Raw genomic sequence first — 26969 nt, forward strand, 5'->3', positions numbered from 1 at the left:
CCTGCTCCCCTGGAGCCCTGCACCCGCCCCCTGCCTGGTACCACAGGTGCGGGCTCGGGCCGGACGCTGGGGAGGGGAGGACGCGGCTGCCCTACTGGGCCTGGCCGGGGTGGGTAGGGACCAGACTGGGCTTGGGAACATTTCTCCTCGCTTACTTAACTCCTAGACAACCCGGGAGGTGCCCGGCAAATGACTTTCTCCTCTTAGCTAGGCGGATCTCTTGGATCCGATTATTAGTCCCTGGTGCCTTGGGCTTTTGAACAGCTCCTGCTCAGTCAGCCCGAATTTGAGAACATAACCCCTCCAAACAAAAGCAGAAACCTCCGCTAAGGCCTTTGGCAAGGGCTGCTAAACTTCCTTGTATTATGTGAGTGAATTACATTATGTATCCCAGGCTGGTGATCACCAGCATTTCTCCAGAACACAAAAATCATTAACTTTCACTCAGGGCCCTGGTAAATATCCCTTGCTTCCTTAATGAGATTAGCTGGGAGTTTAAAAACATTTTATTCCTAGCCTATCAAAATTCTTAAGCCGATTGGTTTCAATGAAATATAAAGCAAAAATTGTTGGGTGAAGACAACAGCCAGTTTTTTGGGTTTCGGGCGGTTTTTGTTGTTGTTTTAATAGGACATATCAGAGCGGCTGAAAGCTAATTAATACAAGCGTTTTCCAAAGCGAGATATATTTCACCCTTTTCACTTTCATTTTTCTGTTTTGTTTTGTTTTGTTCTTTATAAAAATGAAAGTAAATGACAACTGAAACTGGGAATCCTGAACATCTGATGGTTTTTATATTTTTTTCAAGCCTTTTGATGCTTGTTAAATTTTAATATCCAGAGCCGGGTGTGGTGGCGCATGCCTGTAATCCCAGCACTCGGGAGGCTGAGGCAGGGGGATTGCTGCGAGTTCGAGACCAGCTTGGGCTACATAGTGAGTTCCAGAGCAGTCTGAACTACATAGTGAGACTCTGTCTCAAAAAACCAAAAAAAAAAAAAAAAAATTTAATATCCAGACCATACACATACCTAAATCTCTCACACAGCATACTACAGCTTTTTCTTGTCACATAATTAAAATATATTAAGGATATAATTTTTGCTACAATGTGCTAAGCAGGATTATTGGATGACCACAACTGCCAGGAGAGTGTACGTGTTTGTGTGTGCTTGTGTGCCTGTTACCACCATACAAACCAGTGTAACTGTCCCGCCCAGATTGTGCTGGGTGTAACACGCTATCATGGATAGGCTAATGCATCAATTACCGATAATTAATAGGTTTCCAGACAAGAATCTTAACCCAAAAGGGTGACTCTGATAATAGACTTTTCAAGAGGCTGGAACTGAACCCAGGATTTGCCCTGGAGCATGCTAGGCAAGCACTCTCCACTGAGTGACACTCTGTCCTTTGTATTTGTTTGCTTTGAGACAAGGCCCAGGCTTGTCTCAAACTTGCATTCTCCTGCCTCAGCCTTCCCAATAGCTGGGATTACAGGGATGTGTCACTTTGCCCAACTCTTAATAGATATTTATAGACAGCAAACTATCCCCTCCCTCAAGTCACCCTTCTGTCACCTTACTAAAAGGCACAGCCCTGCCCACCCCTTCTCCTCTGAGTCGTGTTCTTCCCTAGTTGAGAGCAGGCTCAGCGCTGTCCAGGACCGTAAGAAGGACTGACAGCTGAGACCCCAGAGACACAGGAAAGAAAGAGCTCACCCCCACCCCATAAGGGAGGTGGGTTTCTGAGCACAGCGCTGTGTCAGCCTCCAGTGGGTCCAGTGGCATCTCCGTTTCATTTACTTCAGGTGATGAATTGGAGACAAACTCAGAATGAAGAAGGTCCAGGATTTAGGGCGGTTCCACTTATAATTCTTCAACATTACCTTGGTGAGAAAGCAGTACACACTCCATGTTCTTAACGTAGCGATCAGCCTCTCAACTGCACAAGGGTGGGCAGCTGAGTGAGTGTTGCTGAGTTATGATGCTAGGTGTGTTCATTATGTTTCAACTTACGATGTCCACAGTGTACACTGCTTTGGTTAGAGGCAACTCCTTTGGGAGACAAGAAGCATCTGTTGTGAGATACCTCAAATTTCCTCATTACTTTTCAAATTAGACAGTTCCTTTGCCACCCCCTCGCTTCCTGATTCAATGCTTCTCTGTATTAAGGAAAACTGTGGAAGGGCTGATACAGCAGCCTATCAAGCCCGCTGCTTATCTTTTAAGATGCAAAACACTCATCTTGGCTAATAAAGGGGCCCGGAAGGAAATGAGATTTAATTCTTGTTCCTTAGACTCTGATTGTTTTTAAAGGATTGGTAATTAGGGGAATACTACCTTCTAAGACACCTTTTGTCCATTCAGAGCAATTTAAAGGAGAAATTACTACAGAAGAGTCTCTCTGAGGCTCATACAGATTAAGTCACTTGTGCAAATTAATGGACCCCGTTCCTGATAGAGAGGAGGACAGAAGTAAAAGTAAATCAAGGGCAAGCATCTTAATAAAGTATCTTAATAAAACCATTTTCAAATAACATCAGGCAAAAATTCTTTGCTTAGCCCAACTTCGGTCAGGCCTCTTAACCTTTTTTTAGGCCCTTGAAAAAAAGGAACACTTTCTCGTCAAATCCAGTTTTAGCAAGGAATCCTGCTAGGTCAGGTTGGTAATAACCCTCCACCCTCACCCTCAGTAGTAGCTCATCTTCCATTTCCCTCCAGTGATGTTGACCATCCTGGCCTGTCACAGCAAGAATTCTGTTAGGTCAGTTTATTCTCCTACCCCTGACTTGTCTTACTTCCTTCCTTCCATCCATCTTTCCTTCCTTTAGTTTGAACCTAAGGAGCACTGAGCTATATTCCCCACCTTTTTCATTTTTTCATTTTAAGACAGAATCTTGCTAAGTTAGCTAGTCTAAACTTGAGCTTGAGCTCCGCCTGCCCCTCCTGAGTAGCTGGGATTAGAGGCATATGCAACCATTCCTAGCCCTAATGTTCAGTAATATTTCATTCATGAACACCCCCCACCCCACCCCTGCTCTGTAGCTGTAAATTCCTACTCATCCATGTTGAGTTCAGAATTGAGCCTACTTCCTTTTTCCACAGCAGGAACTATTCTAGTCATGTTGGTCCTCGATGAAGTTGGACTTACTATGCTTTAACAAGAACCACTGAGTCATTTTTTTTATTATTATTTATTATTTTATTTAACATTTTCCACTGTGCCTTTTTCAGCCAATCACACACTCTGTTCAGATAGATCCTATATAGAAAATCAAATAAAATATTACAAAAGCAGGAATCAAGCAAAGTGATTGATAATATAATTTATATTAAAATGTTTTTGGTTATTTAAGTATTACTTGGTCTTGCAGAAAAGTGAAAAAAAAAATCAAGAAAATTTAAGTCATGCCACTGCCTGTGGGTGCAGAGTACAACAAGCAGCTGTGCTGGACAAAGACACAGTGATGACGGGAGCTAAAGTGGTAGCCGCAGTCCCAGAGGAAAGACAGGCTCTACAGGAGGGCAAACTGGCTTCCTCTTCTGTCCCTGAAGCCCACGTCAGTACATCGACACAGAAGCAGAGGTAAAGACCACTAAAATTTATGTGTGAGCTTGCATTTTTCTGTCACTCAGGCAATCAACTCTGTGAGCATATTACTACAAGATAGAAGCACATACAGGTACTGTCTCAGTTACTTTTCTTACTTTTCTTCTTGCTAGGACAAAATGCTCAACACTCAAAGTTAAGGGAGGAAAGGTTTATTATAACTCATAGTTTGTAGAGGTTTCGATTCACAGTCTACTGTCTCTAAGGCAGGGCAGCATGGCAGCAGGGCATCACAGAGGAGAAACAGTCCACGGCAGGGGAGGCAGGAAGCAGCAGTAGCAGCAACACACCTTCCACCTTTCCCCATCTGGGCTACAAGCCTATGGTCAGTGCTATCCACACCCTGGGTGGGGCTTCCATTATTCACACCCAGAACTATGCTAAACCAGTTCCATTATCACACATCCTTAAACCAGCCATATCTGAAAAGCCCCACCTGTGATCACATGAGGCTTTGGGGGGGACATTTAGATACAAGCCATAACATGTACCTTGCAATAAAGCAGATTGCAGAGAGGAATTTTACTTTTTTCTCCTACCCTTTGTGCTTCTTGGCTAGGTCTGTGTAACAAAAGATAGATTGAGACAAATATATATATATATAAAATAATTTTACAAGACATAAAAAACTTCCTAAGGAAATGAAGACCCAAAAACACAATTGCCTTGATTGTTTTCATACATGACTTGATGGAGAGTAGCAAGTCATGAACATGGGACAAGACCAAAAGGGGATGAACTAGGAATGGTGAACTTGGGGAACTTCACAAAGCCTGCTCATTCAGATCCCTTCTGGTGTCCACCATCTTTGGAGATTACAATGCTCCTTTCTTCCGGATATAGGGAGGGCCCCACTTCATGCTGGTTGCTACTTTGGATCTGGTGTCCCCCAAATAAATGTGAAAAGTTGTTCTTCAGAGTAGCACTACTGGGAGGTGATAGAGCATTAGGGTATAGGGCCTCATGGGAGGGTTAAGGTCCCTGGATTGGCCTTCGGAGGGACATGGGACCAGGCCTCTGCCTCTCCCTCTCTTTGGCTTCCTGCCCCTGAGGTGCACAGTTTTGCCCTCTTCCTTCTCCCCCACCTTCCTCTTCCCTTTCTTCACCCTTGCCTTCCCTCCTCTTCCTGGTGCACCCACCATGATGTGCTCCCTCACCACGGCCCCAAACAGTAGTATCCACTGGTCATGGGCTGGACCCCTGAAAACCACAAGCCAAAGAACATCTTTCCTCTTTACCATCGATTATCTCAGGTTTTTATTATAGTAACGGAAATCTTACTAACACTGGCCTTATGATTTATTTCAGAGGAAAGTCAGAAAGTCCTTTTCACAGCTCCCATTTCTTGAATTCCTTCAGCTAAAAAATACTCAGTATTCAAAAGGCTGTGTTTGGGCATAATATGTCCTGAACCCCATCAATAAAAATAACTTGCTAGAATTCTCCAAGGAGTTTTGAATCTCTTGATGAGTACTGCAACATTACAAAGTAAATATCTGTAGTCTTAGAAATTAAATTTTAACATTGTTATGCAAACAGAAAAGGACACTATTTTCACATGAATGGAATTTTAATTGCATATGTTATTTTACATGTAAATACATATAAATCAAAGTATCTACTTTTAGTTTCTTATACAACCTCCACAATTTACATGAAATGTCAGAGGAAGCACTAAAATGCCATTGTATAAATTTGCATTTTAAATTAAATTCAGACGTGTACAAATAGATTTGTATGAAGAGTTAATTTTTTAAGAAAAATTACCCATCAGGTTCATTAGCTCTAGATGTACTTTATATATCAAATTAATTTACCATTTAACCCAATGTTGCCATAACCTACAAAGTACTCTCATAGCAACTGGTAACAGGCTCGATCAGCAGAAAGATCCTTCTCTATGTGAAAGAATACAAAAGAATTCCTGATTCATAGCTTGTGCTATGTGTCAACATTCTCACCATAGTTGACCCCATGCTACCAAGGTGACCTACACGGAGAAGGAGGGATGCATAGTTTTATGGTATTTTTACCAGCTGGATACAGGTGGAGTAAATACGATCCAGAACATATTAATAAATTAGATTAACATGAAAGCAGTAAGTGATTAGCTTGTTATTTTCATGTTAATCTAATTTATGTAATTGTTAGTTTATATAGTGGCTTTGCTTAACCAAAGAATTTAGCAAATCAGTGTTGTGAACCAGAATGAGTTGACCCCAGCACAGGATCAAACGAAATAACATTGTCCACTACTGGCGTTATGACTGAATTTGAGTGATAAAAGTGGGCAGAGGTCATCATCCTTGTAGAGGGAAGAATTAACCTTACCTGGAGATACCTGCCTTTGCCTTTGCTGCTGGAAAGTGACTTTGGGGCCCCGGAATGTCCTGGGAGAGTCTGCTGGGGTTTGGGTGACCACCATCTGACACAGTGAGTTACAGTGTGGACTCAAGGCCACACAGTATCAGTTCTGCCCTCTGGGAAAACTGGAGACTAAAAGTGTGACTGAGACCAGAGTGTGCCACTTTGGCATCAGGATTGCTTTGAGCTGAAAGCTGTCTTCCTTTCTGACTAGGAGTAGGACATAGATTCCCTTTTATAAAGGTGTCCCCTTCTCAGCAGGAGAGCTATCCCAGACACAACTCTGACTTTCATCAGCAAAGCAGACCTTTCAAAACAACCCTTATTTACTGCCCACTTCCTCCTTTCACTTATGTAATTTAACTTCCACCCTAGAAGCAAATAATCCCCTTGGTAATCCCAGCACTTGGGAGGCTGAGGCAGGCGGATCACTGTGAGTTCTAAGCCAGCCTGTTTTCCCCCATCCAGGCTTTAGCTTGATGGCTGCAGGTGCTACAGGTGAGATCAGCTGTTCAGGCGGTGCACAATGGAGCCCTCCCAGAAGTACTGTCTGAGCACAATCCCCTGTGACTGCACAGGCTGCCACTGCCAAAGCCAGCCCTACTCCTAAGAGACAATCCCAGTCACAGAATTCTCTCCAGCTTGATTAGGTCCTCCTCGCAAACAAGTGTCTGGGACGGCCAAAATTAATGGACTCAGGCACAAACGACCCTAATAAAGCACCCGGCGTAAGTCAACGCCACAGCTTACATTCTGTGTTATTTAAGAAGCTGGCGTACCTATCATGCTAGCTTTTCTATGCCAAGAAATACAGATTATAACTGGGGATAAATAATTTCCCTTGACAGGAGGATCGCTGTGAGTTCAAAGCCAGCCTGGGCTATGCAGTGATACCCTGTCTCAAAAATAAAATAAATAAAAATTTAAAAATTCCTGAGAGAAATAAGTCTCCTGTCTTGTCTCCCTCTGCTGCTGGCCTTATTTCTCAGACTGTTCTTCCATATGTGAGTTAATTTGCAAGGATACAGTGAAGCTTTTTAAGGCTTCACTGAAGCTTATAAAAAATGAAGAATGTCTCTCAGCTGTCATTTGGGGGGCCGTATTATTCAAAATGAGGCAGCCAGGTCTGTACTGTGGTGATAGATGTTGTTTTTCAGTAGTTTCGCACCTCGGACAAGTGGCTTTCCAGTTGGAGGACGGAGCAGGAGCAAATTCCTGCTCCACTGTTTGGCTCCCACCTCTCCCTTTCCGGGTTCTTCAGCGCTTTCAGCCTCTCCCGCTCCTAGTGTTAGAGGGGTCCGAGAGTGCAGAGCCACCAGATAACCGACTGCACAGAGTGAGCATTAGGCCTCCCTTCTGAGATGCAGCACTGTGACCCTGTCTGCTGAAAGACTTGCGTTATGGAAACGACCAAGTATTGATGTTTTTCCTTCATTCTTTGTTCAGTACTCAAGTAACAGAGACTAAGAGATGACATCCGGTGTGAAAGTGATAGCAAACCCCTGGGTCATGCTGTGCCCTAAACCCTCTTGCCCTGTGTGCCAAGAAAACTTACCTATGCACCCTACTCCGGGGGCAACCTTATACTCTCCACACACTGCTGCCCTGCCCAGGGCTTGGCCTGGGAGTCGAAACCATTGTACCTAAGTGGCCGAATGTGACTGGGAGAGACATGGGTGCCCAGCAAGGCACCTTCCACAGAAATAAAATGCAAAGTGTTTTCCTGCCAGGCATTGTGGCACACACCTGTAATCGCAGCACTTGGGAGCTGAGGCAGGAGGATCTCTGTGAGTTCGAGACCAGCTTGGACTACATAATGAGTTCTAGGTCAGTCCCAACTACACAGTGAGACCCTGTCTCAAAAAAAACAAAACAAAACAAACAAAGTGTTTTCCTACCTTCTGCCCTTCATTTTTAAAGCTTTATATGTTATTGCTTTCATTTAAATAAATGTACTTCTGATAAATTTTTAATCAAGACTAAGATTACACCTTTTGTACTTTGGAGTATTTTTTAAAGATGGTTCCATAAGAATTTTTAGTGGTCAGCTAAATTTTTTACTGGTTGGTAAAATTCCTTCCTGGCCAGCAAAATCCTGCCTCATTGTTTACCTGCAAAGTTGTTTATGGAAAGGAAGATTCCATGGAAGTCTATTTCCTCCTTAGCAGTAGAATTTTAATTCTCCAGCTACTCACACCTGTTCCTGAGCTAATTGCCTTGTTTTGCATCACATGGTTTTTGAGCAAGATGTACAGGGGCTAAAGGTATAGGGAAGGTGGGATGGGTAGGGGAAGGGTAATAAGGGAAAAGAAAAAAAATGTGAGATAAAGAAAAGATGGAAATAAAGTGGTTGTAGATGGGGAGGGGAAGAGGGGGTGAAGGGAGGGCAGGGACAAGGGGAAAAATTGAGAACCAAGACTTGTCATGCAGAGGTACAAGATCCCAACAATGAATGTAACAGTACTGCATCCCTAAAATGTACCAATAAACTCAATTAAAGCTGAAAAAAAAAGATGTACAGGGAGAACAAGGCGTTGCTTTGCCAAATAGCGACTGGACTGCTTTCCAGGCCTCTAAACTGTGACCGACGCTCAGAGGTCGACTGTGAAGACTAAATGAGCTAAATCCAGAGCTCTGCAGAATGTCTGACCCCTGGCAATATGTGCTCGGTAGAAGGGAGCTTTGATGAAAATTATGTGATGCAGGGAACGCATTTCTCTCTTCTCTCAGTAATTTTTGTGCTACTTCTCTTTCTTTCTATTATGGGAAAATGGAAAACCTACTACTAAGCAGTGATTATGCATCTCCTTCCCAATCTCTGTCCACGTATACATCCCATCTCAAATGCCAGTGTGGTCATCTGCCTCTCCGGCACTGACTCGAGCAAGCCCACCACAGCCTCCCTGCAGCTGTGGGCTGGAGGTGAGAAACCTCCTCAATTCCTGGTGCCCAGGAACCGCTCCTTTGCCCCTGACTTTCCTGACTTCTCTGTTGTTGTCAATTTGACTTCTAGGATCCAGTTGTTTTGTGAAAATGTAAATTTCTCTTTCCAAAATATTAATCTTTATCATCACATGCCTTAAATGTCAAATGATTGCTTCAGAGACAAGTTTTCATACTTTGCCATGGTTACCAAACAACTATATACCATACTATACCATCACAGTTATTTGGCTATTTTTTTGTAATCAGTCATGATTATTCCCCTTTATTAATCTGCTTGACTTTTCAAATTTACTTGTGAAGCTGAATCGATGGTAAAAAGGAACTAGCAAACCACAGGAAAGCTTCATCTAAAAAAGTTTTCTATCTTTAACTTTATTTATTCATTTTGTCATACATGATGATCACACTCACCATAGATAATTTACACCTATACATATCTTCTTTTTTTCTGTTCTCTTTCCCTTCCACCCTTATTCCTCTCCCCATTTATAAAACCTTTGTTTCCAGTATTTTTCCTTCCATTCTCCGTTTTTTTCTTTTCCCTTCCTTCCCTTCCCTGTTCTCCCCCTCCTTGTTCCCCCTCCACTTGAGCGTTTTCTTCTTGCTTCCCAGTATCTAGCCTCCACTATGCTTCTTCTTTACCCATGAGAAACAATGTGACATTTAAACTTGTATGTCCAATGTATTTCACTTAAGCTTATGGTCTCAAATTGTGCCCATTTTCCTACAAATGACTTAAGTTTATCCTTCTTTATAGCAAAGTAGTAGTCCACTGTATGTAAATACCTCATTTTCTTTATCCACTCATCTTTTGATGAGCATATGGGCTGTTTCCAAGATTTAGCTACTATAAATTGTGCTGCTATAAACATGGGTGTGCATCTATCAGAGTGGTATGATGCTTTTAACTCTTTCAAAAAAGATACCTATAAGGGGAAGAGCTGGGTCAAATGGAACCTCTAGTTTTAGTTGTTTGAGGACTCTCCAAATTGATTCCACAGGCGTTGTATCAGTTTACACTTACACCAGCAATGGAGAAGGGTTCCTTTTCCCCCATATCCCTGACAGCGTTTGTTATTGGCTGATTTCTTGATGATAGCCATTCTTTCTGGAGTGAGATAGAGTTTCAGCATTGTTTTGATTTGTATCTCTTGAATGACCAGTGATGTTGATCATTTTAAAAAATATTTATTTGCTGTTTGTTCTTCTTCATCTGAGAATGTCTATTCATACCAAATTTCCATTTTTGGATTGGGTCTTTAAATTTGAGGGGGCATCTGATTTTTTTGTTGTTGTTATTTAGTCTTTTTATATTCTTGATATTAGTTCTTTGTCCAAGAAACAGCTGGAAAAAATTTTTACCACTCAGTGGTTCGACTTTTCACTCTGTTTTTTTTTTCTTTTGCTGTGCAAAAGCTTTTTTAATAAGATAAGATCCCAGCTGTTGATTCTTTATAATATTTTCTGTACAATCCAGGTTTTGTTCATAAAGTCTTTGCCTACAAGAGTTTCACCTATGCTGTCTTCCAACAGGTTTAATGTTTCTGTTTTAATATTTAGATCTTTGATCCATTTCAATTTGGTTTAGTGCATGGTGAGAGATATGAATCTAGGTCTAATCTTTGGCATGTGGAAAGCCAGTTTTCCCAGCACCATTTATTGAAGAGGCGATCTTTCTTCCAGCTAAGATATTTGGCCCCTTTGTCAAAGATAATGTACCTGAGTATACTTGGAGCTGTTTCTGCAACTTTTATTCTGTTCCACTGATCCTCAGGTCTGGTTTTGGGGGTGGGGGGGCGGGTGTTTGTTTTTGGTTTTTTGCCTGTGCTATGCTGTTTTGTTTTTTTGTTTGTTTGTTTTTGGTACCGGGGATCAAACTTGGGCCCTTGTGCTTGTGAGACAGGTGCCAGAACTACTGAGCCAAATCCCCGGCTTACCATGCTGTTTTTATCAGAGTAGCTTTGTAATATGACTTCAAATCAGGGATTGTGATGTTCCCTGCCTTGTCTTTGCTGCTCAGAATTGCTTTGCTATTCTGGATCTCTTCTGATGCCGTATGAATTTTAGGAATGTTTTCTCTGGTTCTGTGACATATGCTGTTGGGATTTTGATTGGGATTGCATTAAATTGGTGTAGCAGTTTTGGCCATTTTCACTAGTGCTTTCAGCCTATCCAAGAAAAAGGGATATCTTTCCGTTTTCTGATATTGACTCTGATCTTCCTTCTCACAGTACTATCATTTCAATATGTAGGCCTTTTACTTCCTTTGTCAGATTGATTCCTAAGTACTTCATTTTTCTTGATGCTATAAAAAAGATTTTTTCTTGGTACCGGGGATTAAACTCAGGACCTCACACTTGCCAGATGGGTGCTGTGCTGCTGAGCTAAATCCCCAGCCCTTAAAAAATGAATTTTTGAAAGAAATCTGGGGGATAGCTTTGCTTTAAAATCTGGAGCTTAATCGTCAGTGCTTCACCTCTAGCAACTGAAATGTAGGAAACAGGGAACTGATTTCCTTGTAGAGCTCCCTGGAGAAAATAGGAACACGATGGACATATGAAGTGAAGGAGACCTCCCCTCCTTTTCATGGGAGGGCTATGTTTCTCCAGTCAAGTCTTCCTTTGAAAATACGTAAGAAACCACATTGAACACGAAACAGTACAGCATTGGCCTATAATACCTGGTTATTACAATTGACCAAGTCAGGCCCAGAGAAGCAAAACCCAAGCCCCACCTTTGGGCCCCCTGTTCCTCTGGAGACCACAGCACCGATGGTCTCAAGGGCCAAGGGGGACAAAGGAGAGTGGGTTCACTAGAGAATGGTGCCCTGGAAATCAACTGTGGCAGGGGTGAGTGTTCACTTTATATAAATGCCTGAGATAAACAGCTATAAAGAGAGGTTCATTTTGTCTCACGGTTTTATAGACTTCCATCCACCACAGCCCCATTTTGGGGGCCCTGTGGCAGCATATCTGGATGGGAGCACATGGCAGGGCAAAACTGCTTACTTTGAGGCCTGGAAGCAAAGGAAAGAAGAGACTGAGACTCACCGAGAGAGCCCCACTTGGTGATGCAGTGACCACCTGCCAGGCCCTCTTAATATTTCCATCAACTCCATGCAAGCCTGGGAAACAGGGCCCCGTGGGGCTCGTTCCATATCCAAACCCTCATAAGTTGGGGCCCTGAACAGTTACCTTCCAGCAGGGAAGAACTGGAAGGTGGCTCTCCATTGGCTTCCCGGGATCGACTCTGGTGGTCCCCAGCCTTGTCAGCACTTAGGATGGCTTCTTGGAAGACAGTTTTTCCACAGATAGGAGAGGAGGTGGATTCTGGATGAGTCACACACATTCCGTTTATTGTACTTTTTTCCACTGTATTACATTATGAACTTTAAGTATTTCATTAGATTCTCATAGGATTGTATAACCTAGACCCCTTGCACACAGCTGTTGATCCTAGGGTTCGTGCTCCTTTGATAATCTAAGGCCCTTGCTGATCTGAAAGAGGTGGAGCTCAAGTCAAGATGGTGGCCACGGGGAGACAGCAGCTATAAAAAAGCAAGCTTCTCGAGCTTGCCCACAGCTCACTTCCTGCAGTGGAACCTGGTTGCTGACAGGGTCCAGGGGTTGGGGACCCTGGTCTAGTAATAGTCTGTAAATATGAAAGAAATATGTAACTAGCAACACTGATTCTCTTGTCGGAAAAGCAGTGCTGAAGGAAATGCCAAAAAGTGGTCTTCGAACAGGATGAAATGACTCCACATGAAAGTAGAGACAGGGAAAGTAATAGGACCCAAGTTAAATGGCAGATATGGTCACATAGGATGAAATTCAGTTGAAAATTTCCAACTTACAAGTCTATAGAGACGGAAGTAGATTTCCAATTGTCAGGGCTTGGGATGAAGGAGAAAGGGAAGTGACTGCTAATGGGCACAGAATTTCTTTCTAAGGCAATGGAAATGTTCTAACTCTAAGTGCTACTGGTGATTGTACAATTCTGAGAGTATATGAAAACCCATTGACTTATGTACTTTAAAAAGATGAATTTCATGGAATGTAAATTAGCTCTTGTTGAAGCTTTTTTAGAAAAAGAGACTAAATTATGGCTATCGTAGTAGGTAAATTAAGACAGGATACATGGACTTGCAGTTGTGAAATAAAAATTATAGGAGAGGAAACTCCCATGTAAGGGTCAACAGACCAAAGTAAAAATCAAAATGGAGTCATCAATGCCAAAGCCCCAGTCACCAGACCCAAACTATCATTTGAGCTTCTGAGAAACCATAAGAAAAATAACGACCACATTCCCAAACTAGGGCAGTTTCAAATGGCATGATGTTCCTTCCAATTTAATGCATATAAAATAGGTAACCTGAAGTAAGCAGATTTTATTTTTCTGTTGTTCTGTCTTGTGCCCCTGTCTTACAAGCAAGGTAACTTTTAAATGACCAACCTTCTTTTTTCTTTTGTTTCTCTTTTCACCATCCCTTCTCTGTCTATAAATCCAAATTCATCTGCTCAGCACAACAGAAATGTATTATATTTAGTAGAATAAAGTGTTGCCTCATTCTAGAAAATAGTTAATCAAGATTTTTAAATTAAATTTGTTATTTTTTGGTAAAGTCTTTTGAGATCATTACATTATCCGGCAAGAGGACGAATGAGCAATTAGTTTTCAGGCTAGTTGTTAGGATTGTGTTTTATGCACGTTGTGTAGGAATGTCTCACACACACACACACACACGTTTTTTGCAAAAGAGTGAGAGGCAACTAAGCGGGGGGAGGCAGTTTAAAACCAACAGATATCCATTTTCCTAGCCAGTTCCTTTTTGAAGAGCCCCCAACAAAATAGAGACACAGGTTTTTAGTAGACAGAGAGTGGAAAGATACAACTGAATGCCTTGTTCTTTTAAAAACAGTAGTGAAATAAATTTGAGTATATTTAGCAAAGATAATAAATACAAATCTCCTCAATGAGAATATACTTCTAAGTAATACAACTGAGTTGCACCAGCAACGCTATGACTTTGCAAATGCCTTTCTGCTTCATGAGAACAAAATGTGGTAAACATTCTCTTCAAACTTTAAACTTCGGGTGCTGCTCTGTGTGCCAACTGCCGGGCAGGTTCATGCTCACAGTAATGAGCCGGTTGATTGTGAATCAATGGAATGAATAAATGATTGAATATATTCACAAATGGACACAAAAAGTAGGATTTCTAGTTCATTGAAAAAAAGTTTGTGCTATTATCTGTTTATTTTCTGTAAAAATCTTTTCAATTATGTCCTGTACTGAGTACTTTGAAGACAACAGTACACAGTGTAATAATTAATTATTCTCTCATTATTTGGTTATGAACATGCTTTATTTTTAATAAAAAAGAAAAATTTGTATTGCTACAATTATCTTTAACGCTTAAACAACAGCATAACATATTTTATAGACTCTTAGCAATTTCCGAATGAAGCTGAATAAATACACACAGAGAAGGCCTGCAATAGTGACCATTTCTGCTGCTGACCTTATCCCTGCCATCCAATTCAACCGTCCCCACTGGCTTTCCTCTTGGCAGGGATACCCCAGATCCCTTCTCGTCCACCCGATAGCCTTGTGCAAAACCACTGCGAATCTTCTGAAAGCACCAAACAAGGGAAGTTTATTCATTTATTTTTTTTTTTTACTCTGAAGTTTCTCTTTCCTAAGATTATTTTTATCTAATGCCAATTGATAACTATGGTTTAAGATTATTACTCTAGACTCTTTAAATATGACTGGAGAATTAACAATTCCCTTCTTTTCATGTTGTAGGTTTAGTTTTTAATATACTAGTGTCACTTGGATTTCAAAATGAACTTAGCCCTTTTAGCATTCATTTTGTCAAGGGAGCTGCCCAGCTTCAGTCTGATGGAGGGGCTTAACTCAGTAGAGGCTGTTGGTATCTAAATTGCATCTCTGGAGAAAATAGTTCAGAAAATGCCAGTTCTGCCCCTCGGGCTCTGGCAAAAATGGCAGGTGCATGCTGGCACAAAGCAGAGAGAGAGAGAGCCAGGAACTAAGATGGAGAATGATAAGCATATTCACAGGGGGGAAATGCCAAAGATCGTTCAGAGCCAAAAATCAGCCTTTGAATGAAATACCAGGAGGTAAAGCTGGTGTCTGTGCAGACAGGAGCAGAGGGATGCCAGTGTCACCCAGGGCAGCATTCAGCCCTCTGCAGGGAGGGGAGGTCCAACTCAGTGAGGAGGCTGAAGGCCTGCATGTTTCAGATGCCCAGAACTTTATGATGAGTAGCAAGATGGAGGGATGGTGCTCTTCCCAGGGAACTCATTTAAAAAAAAAAAAAAAGAAAGAAAACAAAAATGCCAAAATTAATCACTCTTGAGAACTGAGTAGAAAGCAACATGAGCATGAAGTCATCAGTGGAAAATCAGCTTTGGCCAGTGATGAGAAAAGAGGTTTAGAGAAACACTGCAAGGGGCCAAGAATTTAGGCTAGTGGTGATGCCTGCCTTGCAGCAAGAGCCAGGACCCGAGTTCCATCCCCGGTACCAGAAAAACGCAAACAAAACATTACAAGAGTTCATGAGAAGAGTGTGATATGTTTATTTTTAAGAAGCATTTTTTCTACAATCAATAAGGTTTTATTTATTATAGTATGAAATGTGGATTAGTGTTATTCTAAAAACTGTTTTATGTAAATAATATTGACATGATGTATCCCAAGATGTATCTGTTTTTTAAAATTTAAATTGAATTTATTGGTGCATTCTAGGTAGACAGTACAGTTACACTCATTACTGGGATCTTGCATGCCAGGTCTTGGTTCTCATTTTTTCCCTTGTCCCCACCCTCTTTTCACCCCTTCATCCCCTCCCCACCTTCAAATTCTGTTTTTACATTTTCTCATATTTTTTCCTTTTCCCTTATTCCCATTTCCATGTCCTTCTCACTGTCCCTACACCTTTGGTCCTTTTCTTCCTATTTCATGTTGCTAATTGTCCCTTTAGGATCTTGAGTACTATTTCAGTTTTTCACACCAGAGCAACTATTCTGTATTTGCAAAGGTGTGACTTATTTATTTCACTTAGGAGTATATCCTCAAAATGTACCCATTTACCTATGAATGAACCTACTTTCTCATTCTTTATGGCTTAGTAGTATCCCATTTTATAGAAAAACTACATCTTCTTTATCCATTTTCCAACTGATGGGCAGATGGGCTGTTTCCAAGTTTTAACTATTACAAACTGTGCTGCTATAAACATGTGTGCGCATATATCACTGTGGTATGACTCCTTTAATTCTTTTGGAAAGATAACCAATAGAGGGATGGCTGGGTCAAATGGAACCTCTAGTCCCAGTTCTGAGGTATCTCCATATTGACTTCCATAGTGGTTGCACCAGTCTGCACTCCCACCAAAAATGGAGAAGGGTTCCTTTCTCCCCACAACCTTGCCAACATTTGTTATTGTGTGATTTCTTGATAACGGCCATTCTTTGTGGGGTGAGGTGGAATCTCGGTGTTGTTTTCACCTGCATCTCTCACGTGACCAGTGATGTGGAACATTTTTTCATATATTTACTTGCTGCTTTTATTTCTTTGTCTGAGAAATGTCTGTTCATTTCAGATGCCCATTTTTGAATTGGGTCTTTATATTTGGGGGGCTGGTTGTTTTGAGTTCTTTATATATTCTAAATAATAGTCCTTTGTCTGAGGAGCAGCTGGTAAAAAGTTTTTCCCGCAATGTAGGTTGTCTCTTAGTTCTTTTGATGGTTTCTTTTGCAGTGCAGAAGCTTTTAAATAAGATGAGATCCCAGTTGTTGATTCTTTCTGCTAGTTCCCGTGCTACTGAGGATTTGTTCATGAAGTCTTTTCCTATGCCAATGTCTTCAAGAGTTCTGCCTAACTTATCTTCCAGCAAGCTTAGTGTTTTTGTTTTATATTTAGATCTTTAATCCACTTGGATTTTAATTTAGTGCATGGCGACAGATAAGTGTCTAGTTTGAATCTTTGGCAGGTTGAGATCCAGTTTTTCCAACACCACTTATTAAAGAAGCTATCTTTCCTCCAGTGAGGATGGTCAGCTCCTTTGTAAAAGATGACATAGCTGAGTACATCTGGAGTTGTTTTTGTGTCTTCCAATTTCTTCCACTGATCCTCAGGTCTGTTTCTTTGCCAGTACCATGCTGTTTTATCACAGTGGCTTTGTAGTATAGTTTCAAATTGGGAATTGTTATACCTGCTGCCATGTCTCTGTTGCTTAGGATGGCTTTTGCTATTCTAGGTCTCTTATGGTTCCAACTGAATTTTTGGATTCTTTTTTCTGGTTCTGTGAAATATAGTGCTGGAATTTCAATTGGCATTGCATTGAATCTGTATAGCAGTTTTGGTAGTATGGCCATTTTCACTATGTTGATTCTTCCTACCCAGGAGCAGGGGATATCTTTCCATTTTCTTATATCCTCCTCGATCTCTTTTTTCAGAGTGCTGCAGTTTGCAGTGTAGAGGTCTTTTGCTTCTTTTGTTAGATTGATTCCCAGATACTTCATTTTTTTGGATGCTATTGTAAAAGGAATTTTTTCCCTTATTTCTCTTTCTGTCTGTCTGTTATTTGTGTATAGAAAGGCTATTGATTTTTGGGTATTCACCTTGTATCCAGATACTCTACTGAATCTGTCAATTAAGTCTAGAAGGTTTTTGGTGGAGTTTTTTGGATCTTCAATGTAGAGTATCATATCATCAGCAAATAATGACAATTTAACTTCTTCCTTTCCTATCTTTATTGCTTTAGTTTCTTCCTCTTGTCTAATTGTTATGGCTAATGTTTCCAGAACTATATGGAAGAGGAGTGGTGATAGTGGGCATCCTTGTCTTGTTCCTGATTTTAACATGAAGGTTTTCAGTTTTTGGCCATTTAATATGATGTTGGCTATTGGTTTTGCATAGATAGCCTTTATTAAATTGAGACATAGGCCATCTATTCCATTTTTTGCTGAGTTTTCATCATGAATGAGTGTTGAATTTTGTCAAATGCTTTTTCTGCATCTATCGAGAGGATCATGTGGTTCTTGTCCTTGACTTTGTTAATATAGTGTACTACATTAATTGATTTAAGTTTGCATCCCTGGAATAAATCCGACTTGGTCAGGATGTATGATCTTCTTGATTATCCTCTGTATCTGTTTGCTAGTATCTTATTGAGGATTTTTGCATCTATATTCATCAAGGAGATTGGCCTGTAGTTCTCTTTTTTAGTTACATATTTCCCAGGTTTGGGAATCAAAGTGATATTTGCTTCCAGGAATGAATTTGGAAGTATTGCTTCCCTTTCAATTTCATTGAAAAGTCTGAAGAGTAATGGCAGTAGATCTTCTCTAAATGTCTTGTAAAATTCAGCAGTGAATCCATCAGGACCTGGGCTTTTCTTTGTTGGTAAGTTTTTAATTACATTTTCAATTTCACTGATTGTAATTGGGGTGTTTAAAATGTTTTTATCTTCTTCATTCTACTTTGGTAATTCATAAGTGTCTAGAAATCTGTCCATTTCTTCTGTGTTTTCCATTTTATTAGAGTACAGGTTCTCATAGTATGTATTAATGATCCTCTGGATTTCTGTGGGATCTGTTGTGACTTCACCTTTTTCATTCCTGATTGCATGAATCTGAGCCTTTTCTTTCCTTTTTTTGATAAAGTTTTCTAAGGGTTTATCAATTTTATTTATTCTTTCAAAAAACCAACTCTTCGATTCATTTATTTTTGTATCATTTTCTTAGTTTCCATTGCATTGATTTCTGCTCTAAACTTCATAATTTCCTCTCTTGTGTGAGCTTTAGTTTTTTCTTGCTCTTGTTTTTCTAGGAGTCTAAGAGTCATCATTAGGTTGTTTATTGGAGCTTGCTCTGTTTTCCTAATGTGGGCATTCAGTGCTAAGAATTTTCCACATAGAACTGCTTTCATTGTGTCCCATAGATTCCTGTAAGTTGTATTGGCATTTTCGTTCATTTGTAAAAACTGTCTGATTTCTTCTTTAATTTCCTCTGTGATCCATTGATTGTTCAGGAGAGTGTTGTTCAATTTCCATGTGTTTGTGAAGTTCCTACAGTTTCTCATGCTATTGATCTCCAGCTTAACTGCATTTTGATCGGATAATATACAGGGAATAACTTCAATTCTTTTGCATTTATTCAAACCTATTTTGTGAGCTAGTATGTGATCTATCTTGGAGAATGACCCATGTGCAGCTGAAAAGAATGCATATTCTGATTTTGTGGGGTGGAACACTCTATAGACGTCTAATAAGTCCATGCATTCAAAAGCTTAGTTCAGTTCTAGTATTTCATTGTTGATTTTTTGCCTAGATGATCTGTCTATTTGTGATAGTGGGGTATTTAGATTCCCCACTACAATTTTATTAGTGGTTATTTGGTTCATATTACTTAATATTTGTTTTATATAGTTGGGGGCATTTATATTTGGTGCATATATGTTTATGATTGTCATTTCTTCCTCTTGGATTGCTCCCTTTACAAGGATGTAGTGGCCTTCTTTGTCTCTCTTAATCAGTTTTGGTTTGAAATTTGCTTTGTCTGTGAATAAGATTGCTACCCCTGCTTTTTTCTGGGCTCCTGTCACATGGAGAATTGTTTTCCATCCTTTCACTTTTAGTCTATGGGCTTCTTTTTGCACTAGCTGAGTTTCTCGTATACAACATATTGTTGGATTTTCTTCTTAATCCTTTCTGCCAATCTATTTCTCTTGATTGGTGAATTGAGGCCATTGACATTGATAGTTATAACTGATATGTACTGACTTATTATTGTCATGTTATTGTCCTTTTGTTGACTCTTTTTATTTTTTGTCCTCTCTTTTTAGTTTCTAGCCTTGGCTATTTGATTTGCTCTGTTGGACCTCCTGGTGTTGTGATCTTCATTGTCATTTTCTAGGATATTGTTTAAAATTCTTAGTAGTGTTGGTTTAGTATTCATGAAGTTTCTCAAGTGTTCTTTGTCATGGAAGTATCTTATTTCTCCATCAATTTTTAAAAGAGAGTTTTGCAGGATACATCAGTCTTGATTGTAGGTTGTTTTCTTTTAGGACTTGAAATACCTCACTCCAGGCTCTCCTTGACCTGAGGGTTTGTGTTGAAAAGTCTGCTGCGATTCTGATGGGCTTTCCTTCACATGTGATTAGTTTCTGTTCTCTTACTGCTTGTAGTATTTTGTTCTTCTGTTGGGTTTCTGGCATCTTGATTATTATATGTCTAGGTGTAGATTTTTTTTTTTTTTGATTGTGACTAGTTGATGTCCTATATGCCTCGCTTATCTGTATGTCTAATTCTTTCCCTCTGTTTGGGAAGTTTTCTGTCATTAATTCTTTGAATATCTTTTTTAAGTCATTTGCATTTTCTCCTGGTACTTCATGGATTCCTATCAGTCTTATTTTATTCTTCTTTGCATCATCTAGGAGTTGTTGGATCGATTTCTCATGCTCCATTACTGTTTTTAAGAGACCTCTCTTTTCATGGTCACTGACTGCAATCCTAGCTTCTGCATCTGTGATTCTATGTTCGCATTCTTTTATTCTGTTCTGTACACTTTCAGTAGAGTTTTTAATCTCCTGGATATCTGTTTGAATCTTTTTAATGGATTCCATTTCTTTCCTATGTTGGGTGTTCATTGTTTCCATTTCTTTCTTATTCTGGGCCTTCATGGTTTCTATTATGTTCCTAAGCTCGTCTATTTTTTTGTCAGTTTCTGTTCTGGAGTCTTGAATCATATCTTTCATTTTGCTCACCATCTCTATGGCTATCTGGGAAACAATTTCTGTTTTGAATTTTTCTGGAGCTTGATTGATCAGTTTTTTTACTTCCTGTGCTGTGAGTTCTGAGTATCCTGGAGGTTCACTATCAGACTTTTCATCCTCCTTTGCCCTACTGTTTGCCATTGGTGAACTGGAAGTCTGTTTTTGTGGCTTTCTTAAGTGTTTTCTCATCTTTATTTTTGCTGTTGGGTTGCCCTTGATTCAATTTCTGGGTCATTAAATCTTCCTGATATCATTTCATCGCAGCCTTTGATTCTCTAATGACTCATAGACATTCTCATTTTCATAATTGAGCAAACAACTCATCAAATCAATCCCTATCCTTTATCCCAATCAATACAATCAGGAACACAATAGGATAAATCACCACCCTTTATAGCCCGCCATGCCTCTGCAGAGTGAGTCCAAGGACTGGCTCAATTAGGGCATCTAAGAGCCAGGGGTCTGGGGTGAGTGTTTTCAGTAGTGCCTGCACATCTACCCTCCTGGTGCTGAGTTGGAACCAATCAGTGGCACCCGCTGGAAAAGGCATGGCTCCAGAGCAGGCCAGTAGAATGGGCCAGGCTATGCAGCAGAGGGGCTCTGAGTCCAAGCTGGGGCGATGTTGCAAAACTCACCATATCTGCTTTTTTGGCACAGGGTCTCACTATGTAGTTGAGATTGACCTCAAACTCACTATGTAGCTCAGACTAGTCTTGAACTCACAGCAATCCTCCTGCCTCAGCCTCACAAGTGCTGGGATTACAGGCATGCGCCACCACGCCTGGCTCCAAGATATATCTGGTCGATTCCAGAGGTGAAACTGAAATTCCATGGGTAATGTATGAGGCATGGTCCTTAAAACTGTGCTGGAGAAGCCCAGCCTGGCCCTATGGCTCATTCTAGAAGCTCTCAGCTGCCTTGGGCCTTGACCCCTTCTTACTGGGGGTTAGGAGAGGAGGTCCTAAGAGAGGGGCACTGTTTGTTAGTACCTTACAGAAGCATTTCAATACTTTAATGTTCCATTTTGCAGAGTTTTAATGAATTTTATACTCTTTTAAACCCCTTTTCAGATCACCAGCCAAAGCTGATTTTCCACTGATGACCTCATGCTGCTGTTGCTTTCTTACACACTTATCAACAGTGATAAATTTTGGCATTTCCGTTTTGTTTTGGGGGGGTTTTTTGTTTGTTTGTTTGGGTTTTGGTACCCAGGATCAAACTTAGGACCTTAAGCTTGCAAAGCAGGTGGCAGAACCACTGAACCAAATCCCCAGCCCTGTTTTGTTTTGTTTTTAAGACTAACCATCTGATTCCAATTCCTCCACGAGGTGAAACTGTAGGACTCTTACTTTGGGTGCAGACTTCCCTGGGGAAAACACTGTCACCCCATTTTTGAGCTGTGTGTGGCTGAGCATCAGAAGCCACTGGGCATCTTAGACACATGAGCTGACCTGGCCAGGGCCCCAGGGGGCTGAATGCTGCCCTGGGGGACACTGGTGCCTCTCTGCTTTCGTCTTCCCCTCCTGGCCGAACACTGATTCTGATTTTCCCTAGGAACCACACCTCACTAGAATGAGTATCAAGGGACTGTAAAACCAACAGCCAATTACACTCTGAATATGTATGTGGTTTGTATTCAAGCCATCATATAATGGGAATGATATTACTAGAAAAGCCATCAGAAATATTTTACTTCACCTGAGGGCTGAGCTGAGGCTGTAACTCAGTGGCACAGCATTTGCCTAGTATGTGCAAGGCCCTGGGTTGAATCCCCAGCCACACTCACACACACACACACACACACACACACACACACACACACGTGCACACAAAGAGAGAAAGAGAGAAAGAAACTTACTTGGCCAAAGTTACGTAAGTTCACCATAAGTAAACCAGTGGTAGCAAACATGCCAACAACTCTGTGCATCCTGTTAACTAACAAGGCAGTGCTGGCGTCGCTGCTAACAGCTCGTCATGCTTTGGTTGGAACTTATTTCTGAAGCCTTCAGAGTGAGGCCTGAACGGGTCTCTGGGAGAACCCTGCTCAGCCTGGGTTCACCAGTTGGGGATTACATCTTGAAGTGCTTCACAACGGCTGCACCCTTCTGCTCTGACTCCTCTTGGGCATTGCAGTTGTGTAGTCTGAGGTATGGCCATGCAGTAGTCTCTGTCATTTGTTGGGAGCAGCAGCAAAACCAGATTCTGTCCCATCTCTGTTTTGGCATAACAACATCATCTAGGGGTCAGGAGAGTATTAGAGTGCTGGAGCAAGGTTGCTTTTGTAGCCAGCCTCTTAATCAGCTAAAAGAATGGCTGGGATGGGACTTGGAAGGCTCAGTGTCACCACCACCAATCATCCGAGTACAGTGTTGGCTGCCTGTAGCCCACATAACCCCTTCTCTTCACTCAGAACCCCATCTGGCCTGCACTGGCCCTTGCCTTAAGAAACCGTACACAATGAAAAAGCATAGTTCACATCATCTTGCCTGATGAACATTGTGGCCAAATCTGTAAGCAAATTAAGCCCTGGTTGGTATATATAAATAAATCAATAAATAAAAGAGCAGAAATCAATGAAGTAGATTGCAATAAATTGAATAAATTAACTTCAATTTATAATTAAAACATTCCTACAAAGACAACTCCAGGCTCAAGGATAACACTAGCAAATTTCATCAAATATTTGTGGAAGACATAAAACAACACTATGTAAAATTTTTCTGAAACAGAAAAGGAAGCTACTCCTTTCAACTCTTGTCTAAGCCTAAAATTATACTATTACCAAAATCAAAGCCATTACATAAAACAAACAAAAAAAGAGAAAGAACCAACTCTCACTTGCTCACAGAAGCAAACATCTGAAATGAAATTCATTATATATAATTAAAATCAATTATGTGTAATTAGGTAAATATGCTCATGTAGTCTGTATTCCACAATGTAACGTGAGTTTGACATTACAAATTATCGTTACCTTAGCTCACTACATTAGTTCACTAGGTAGTTCATTGTGCTAGAAGGAGGAAAAGAAACAAACATCTCAAAGATGCAGTGAGCATTTAAAAAATTTAACACTCATTCAAGATAAACAAAGATCCTTGGTGAAGTAGTCATTGAAGGGAACTAACTTCCTTGAACCTGATAAAGTATGCTTATATTAAAACTACTATTAGCATAACAATCAATGATTAATGATTATTTCCATCATATAGATAGGCACAGAAAGTCTCTCTTAAAATTTTATTTAACCATGTCCTAGCAATAAGACAACAAAAAGAAATCATGTAAATGCATTAGGAAAGATGAAGTCAGGGTGTCTTCATTGGCAGGTTCCATGGTCTTGTATGTAAAAAACATCCTTAAGAACCTTCAAAAAAGCTATTAGAAATAATAAGTGAATTTAGCAAGATCAGTTTCTACAAAGTCAGATTTAAAAAAAATAATTTCTAGCAATATGGTATCTACCAATCCATGAAGATTATATATGTATATACAATAAATAACATATATATCCATTTATATAGGTTTTTAGTTTCCCTATTAATGTTTTTTGGGCATTTTTGTTTTCTTTCATCTTCATGTTGGGTTTTGGTTTTGGTACAGATCTAGACTGTACTATGCTAAATTTATCACTAAGTATTTCAAGTCTTAGAATGTCATTGAAGCTGTTATCTTTTTTCTTAATTTAGGCAGTTTTCCAATATTTTATTGCTAGTAATTATAAACATTTTCAATACATATATTGGCTAAATACTCCTTTATAAAATATGTAAAGAAGGTGGCTTTAAAACACATAAAAATGTAACTTTCTTCTTTAGTGCGAAGTCAAAAATAAATACTAATTTCCTAGAATAAGGGCAATTCTCAAAAACTTCTTAAGAACAGTGAGAAAAGCATTTAAAAAGTAAATTCAGGATGCTCATCTTAACATTAAGTACAACAATGCCACCTGCCTGATTCAGAAACTTGGCTTAAAAAGCAACAACAATCTGGGCATGGTGGCACATATCTGCAAACCCAGCACTTAGGGAGGCTGAGGCAGGAGTATACACACATGGATAGAGCTCATAAAGTATCACTGGGTTCAATCCCTGGTACCAAATCTTTTCTCAGACACAATTGGAATATTATAATCTGTTCCAAATAGCAGCATGCAATCATTTCTTCTTCTGAGAATTTTATATATTTTTATTTTTAATTGATGCATAATTATACATGTGGGGTACAATGTGACATCTCAATGCATATGCAAGGTGTAATGATCAGATCAGGGGGGCTGTCGTATCTATCTCTGTGTCAGGAACACTCTAAGTTCCCAAATAGTTTTGCTGTACACATATTTATGTAATTTGCTATGGCAAATAAGGCCTGGAAGAACCCTGTAGGACGAGTTATTACAAACATAGCAAAGAGTAAAGAGCAGCAAGTTGTCACATCCAGAGAGCAGCCACAGCAGGCAGTCTTCTCTCCCTGTCTGTACCCCGAAGGTGTCTGAATGGTTCTAAGAGCCGTCCAGGAGCAGCCCGGACAGGGTATTTCAGACACAGTGACGCACACACACTCATTCAGGAGAAAGTGGTCTTTTCTTCGATACTCTTCTCCTCTTCCTCCTTCTCCTTTTCCTCCTCCTCCTTCTTTTTGAGACAGGGTCCAGCCTGACTTTTTTTTATAGAATTGCCAAATAAAATATGATATGGTCAGTTAAATTCAAATTTCAAAGCTTAAATATCAGATGGTTTTTCTTATGGGAGAAACCCAAAACACAAACGAACTAAAGAGCAAACTTTAAAAATTAGGACACGAGGAGATGGACCTCCTACAAAACGGAAGGGACCAAGAAATGGTGGGAGGGAGGAGAGGAAGGAAAGGAGATGGAAAAATGAAACAGGATGTGCTCTGTACATGGATCAACTCCCCACGAATGTAATCATTATGTACTGAAGTATGTAGTGATAAAATTTAAATTTAAAAATTCAGATGAATTTTTCTAGTATAAGTACCTTCTAGGCAATATTTTTTTGTTTATCTGAAAATCAAAATTGAGTGAGTGCCCTGTGTGTTTATTTGTTAAATCTGTCAATTCTTTCTCTTAATCATGCAGTGATTACCAGAATCCAGTGAAATGGCTGAGCGCGGTGCTGTGCGCCTGTAACCTCAGCTACCGACGAAACGGAGACAGGAGGAGCAGCTGAACCCAAGAGTTTGGAGCCAAGCGGGACAACATAGCAAGACCCCTCCTCAATTCACTGTTTCATAAAATGCCCTTAGCATATTCCTAAATTGCAAAGAGGCTGAACTATCTAGCCGGCACCCTTTCCTATCTTTCAGGTAAATAAATGGTCAGTGCTGTTTTCTGGATAGTTAATGCTACACAAATGCTGTATGGATAAAATAAGTAAGTAATGAAACCCCTTTGTACGTGGAGAAATATCCAGCGCCTCATTGCTTCAGTAAAGACTGTACGGCTTCTGGGTTTGCTGCGGTCCAACTCCCAGAGGGGGAGGGTGGCTGCTCTGAGAGGCTCACAGGAGCTACATTTTCATGTCCCTTGGAACTTTCCGGGGCATCTGACTATAAGCCTATCCTGCGGTGCACACACTCAGACACACTCGCAAGCACACTTTCTGCTGATTCCTGCTGCAGTTGTGTTCGGCGCTATTCGTTTGTTCTATTTTGTTTGTTTCTTGGTTTTTTGAGACAGGGTCTCACTATGTAGTTGAGACTGACCTGAAACTCAGTATGTAGTCCAGGCTGCTCTCGAACTCACAGCGATCCTCCTGCCTCAGCCTCCTGAGTGCTGGGATTACAGGCGTGAGCCACCATGCCAGGCCTCGTTTGTTTATTTCTGAAAGAAGTGATCAGAAGGAAACATCTACCCTGGACACGTGGTGAGCCGCCACCCCCGTCCTCAGGTTTCTCAAGTGTTTTGCAGTTTCCCAGGATGGACAGGCTGGTAGAGGTGAGATGTGAATTCAGCCCCTGGAAACCACAGATTTACCTGCAGAAGAGCCAGGTACGCACAGGCCTTCGCAGCTTCCTGCCTCGCCTCCTCCTCTCGAGTCCCGAAAGCTTGGAGGTGTGCACCCAGCGGCCAATCCAGGTGGGTCGGCGTCGTCCTAGCCCCCAGCAAAGGCCCCAAGATGAGTGCAATGAGGCAGGGTGGAAGGTTGTGCTTCCTGCGGTCAGAAGGCTAGGAACGAGGTGGCCAGGGAACATCTGACCCTGGGTCTTCCGGGGCCACTGTCCAT

The 26969-nt window shown here is 40.7% G+C and overlaps 1 long non-coding RNA gene across 1 annotated transcript in view; it reads left to right on the forward strand.

Moving 5' to 3' along the window:
- The window catches only part of LOC104865460, a 27512-nt gene extending 1154 nt beyond the window's left edge, over positions 1-26358 (forward strand). The window contains exons 2-3 of the long non-coding RNA XR_781162.2: positions 3374-3585; positions 25823-26358. This is a non-coding gene — a long non-coding RNA (uncharacterized LOC104865460). The remainder of the gene's footprint in view (positions 1-3373; positions 3586-25822) is intronic.
- Positions 26359-26969: the final 611 nt, after the last annotated feature.

The sequence above is a fragment of the Fukomys damarensis genome, unplaced genomic scaffold, assembly GCF_012274545.1.
Source record: "Fukomys damarensis isolate Sample0158 unplaced genomic scaffold, DMR_v1.0_HiC HiC_scaffold_15, whole genome shotgun sequence".
Lineage (NCBI taxonomy): Eukaryota > Metazoa > Chordata > Mammalia > Rodentia > Bathyergidae > Fukomys > Fukomys damarensis.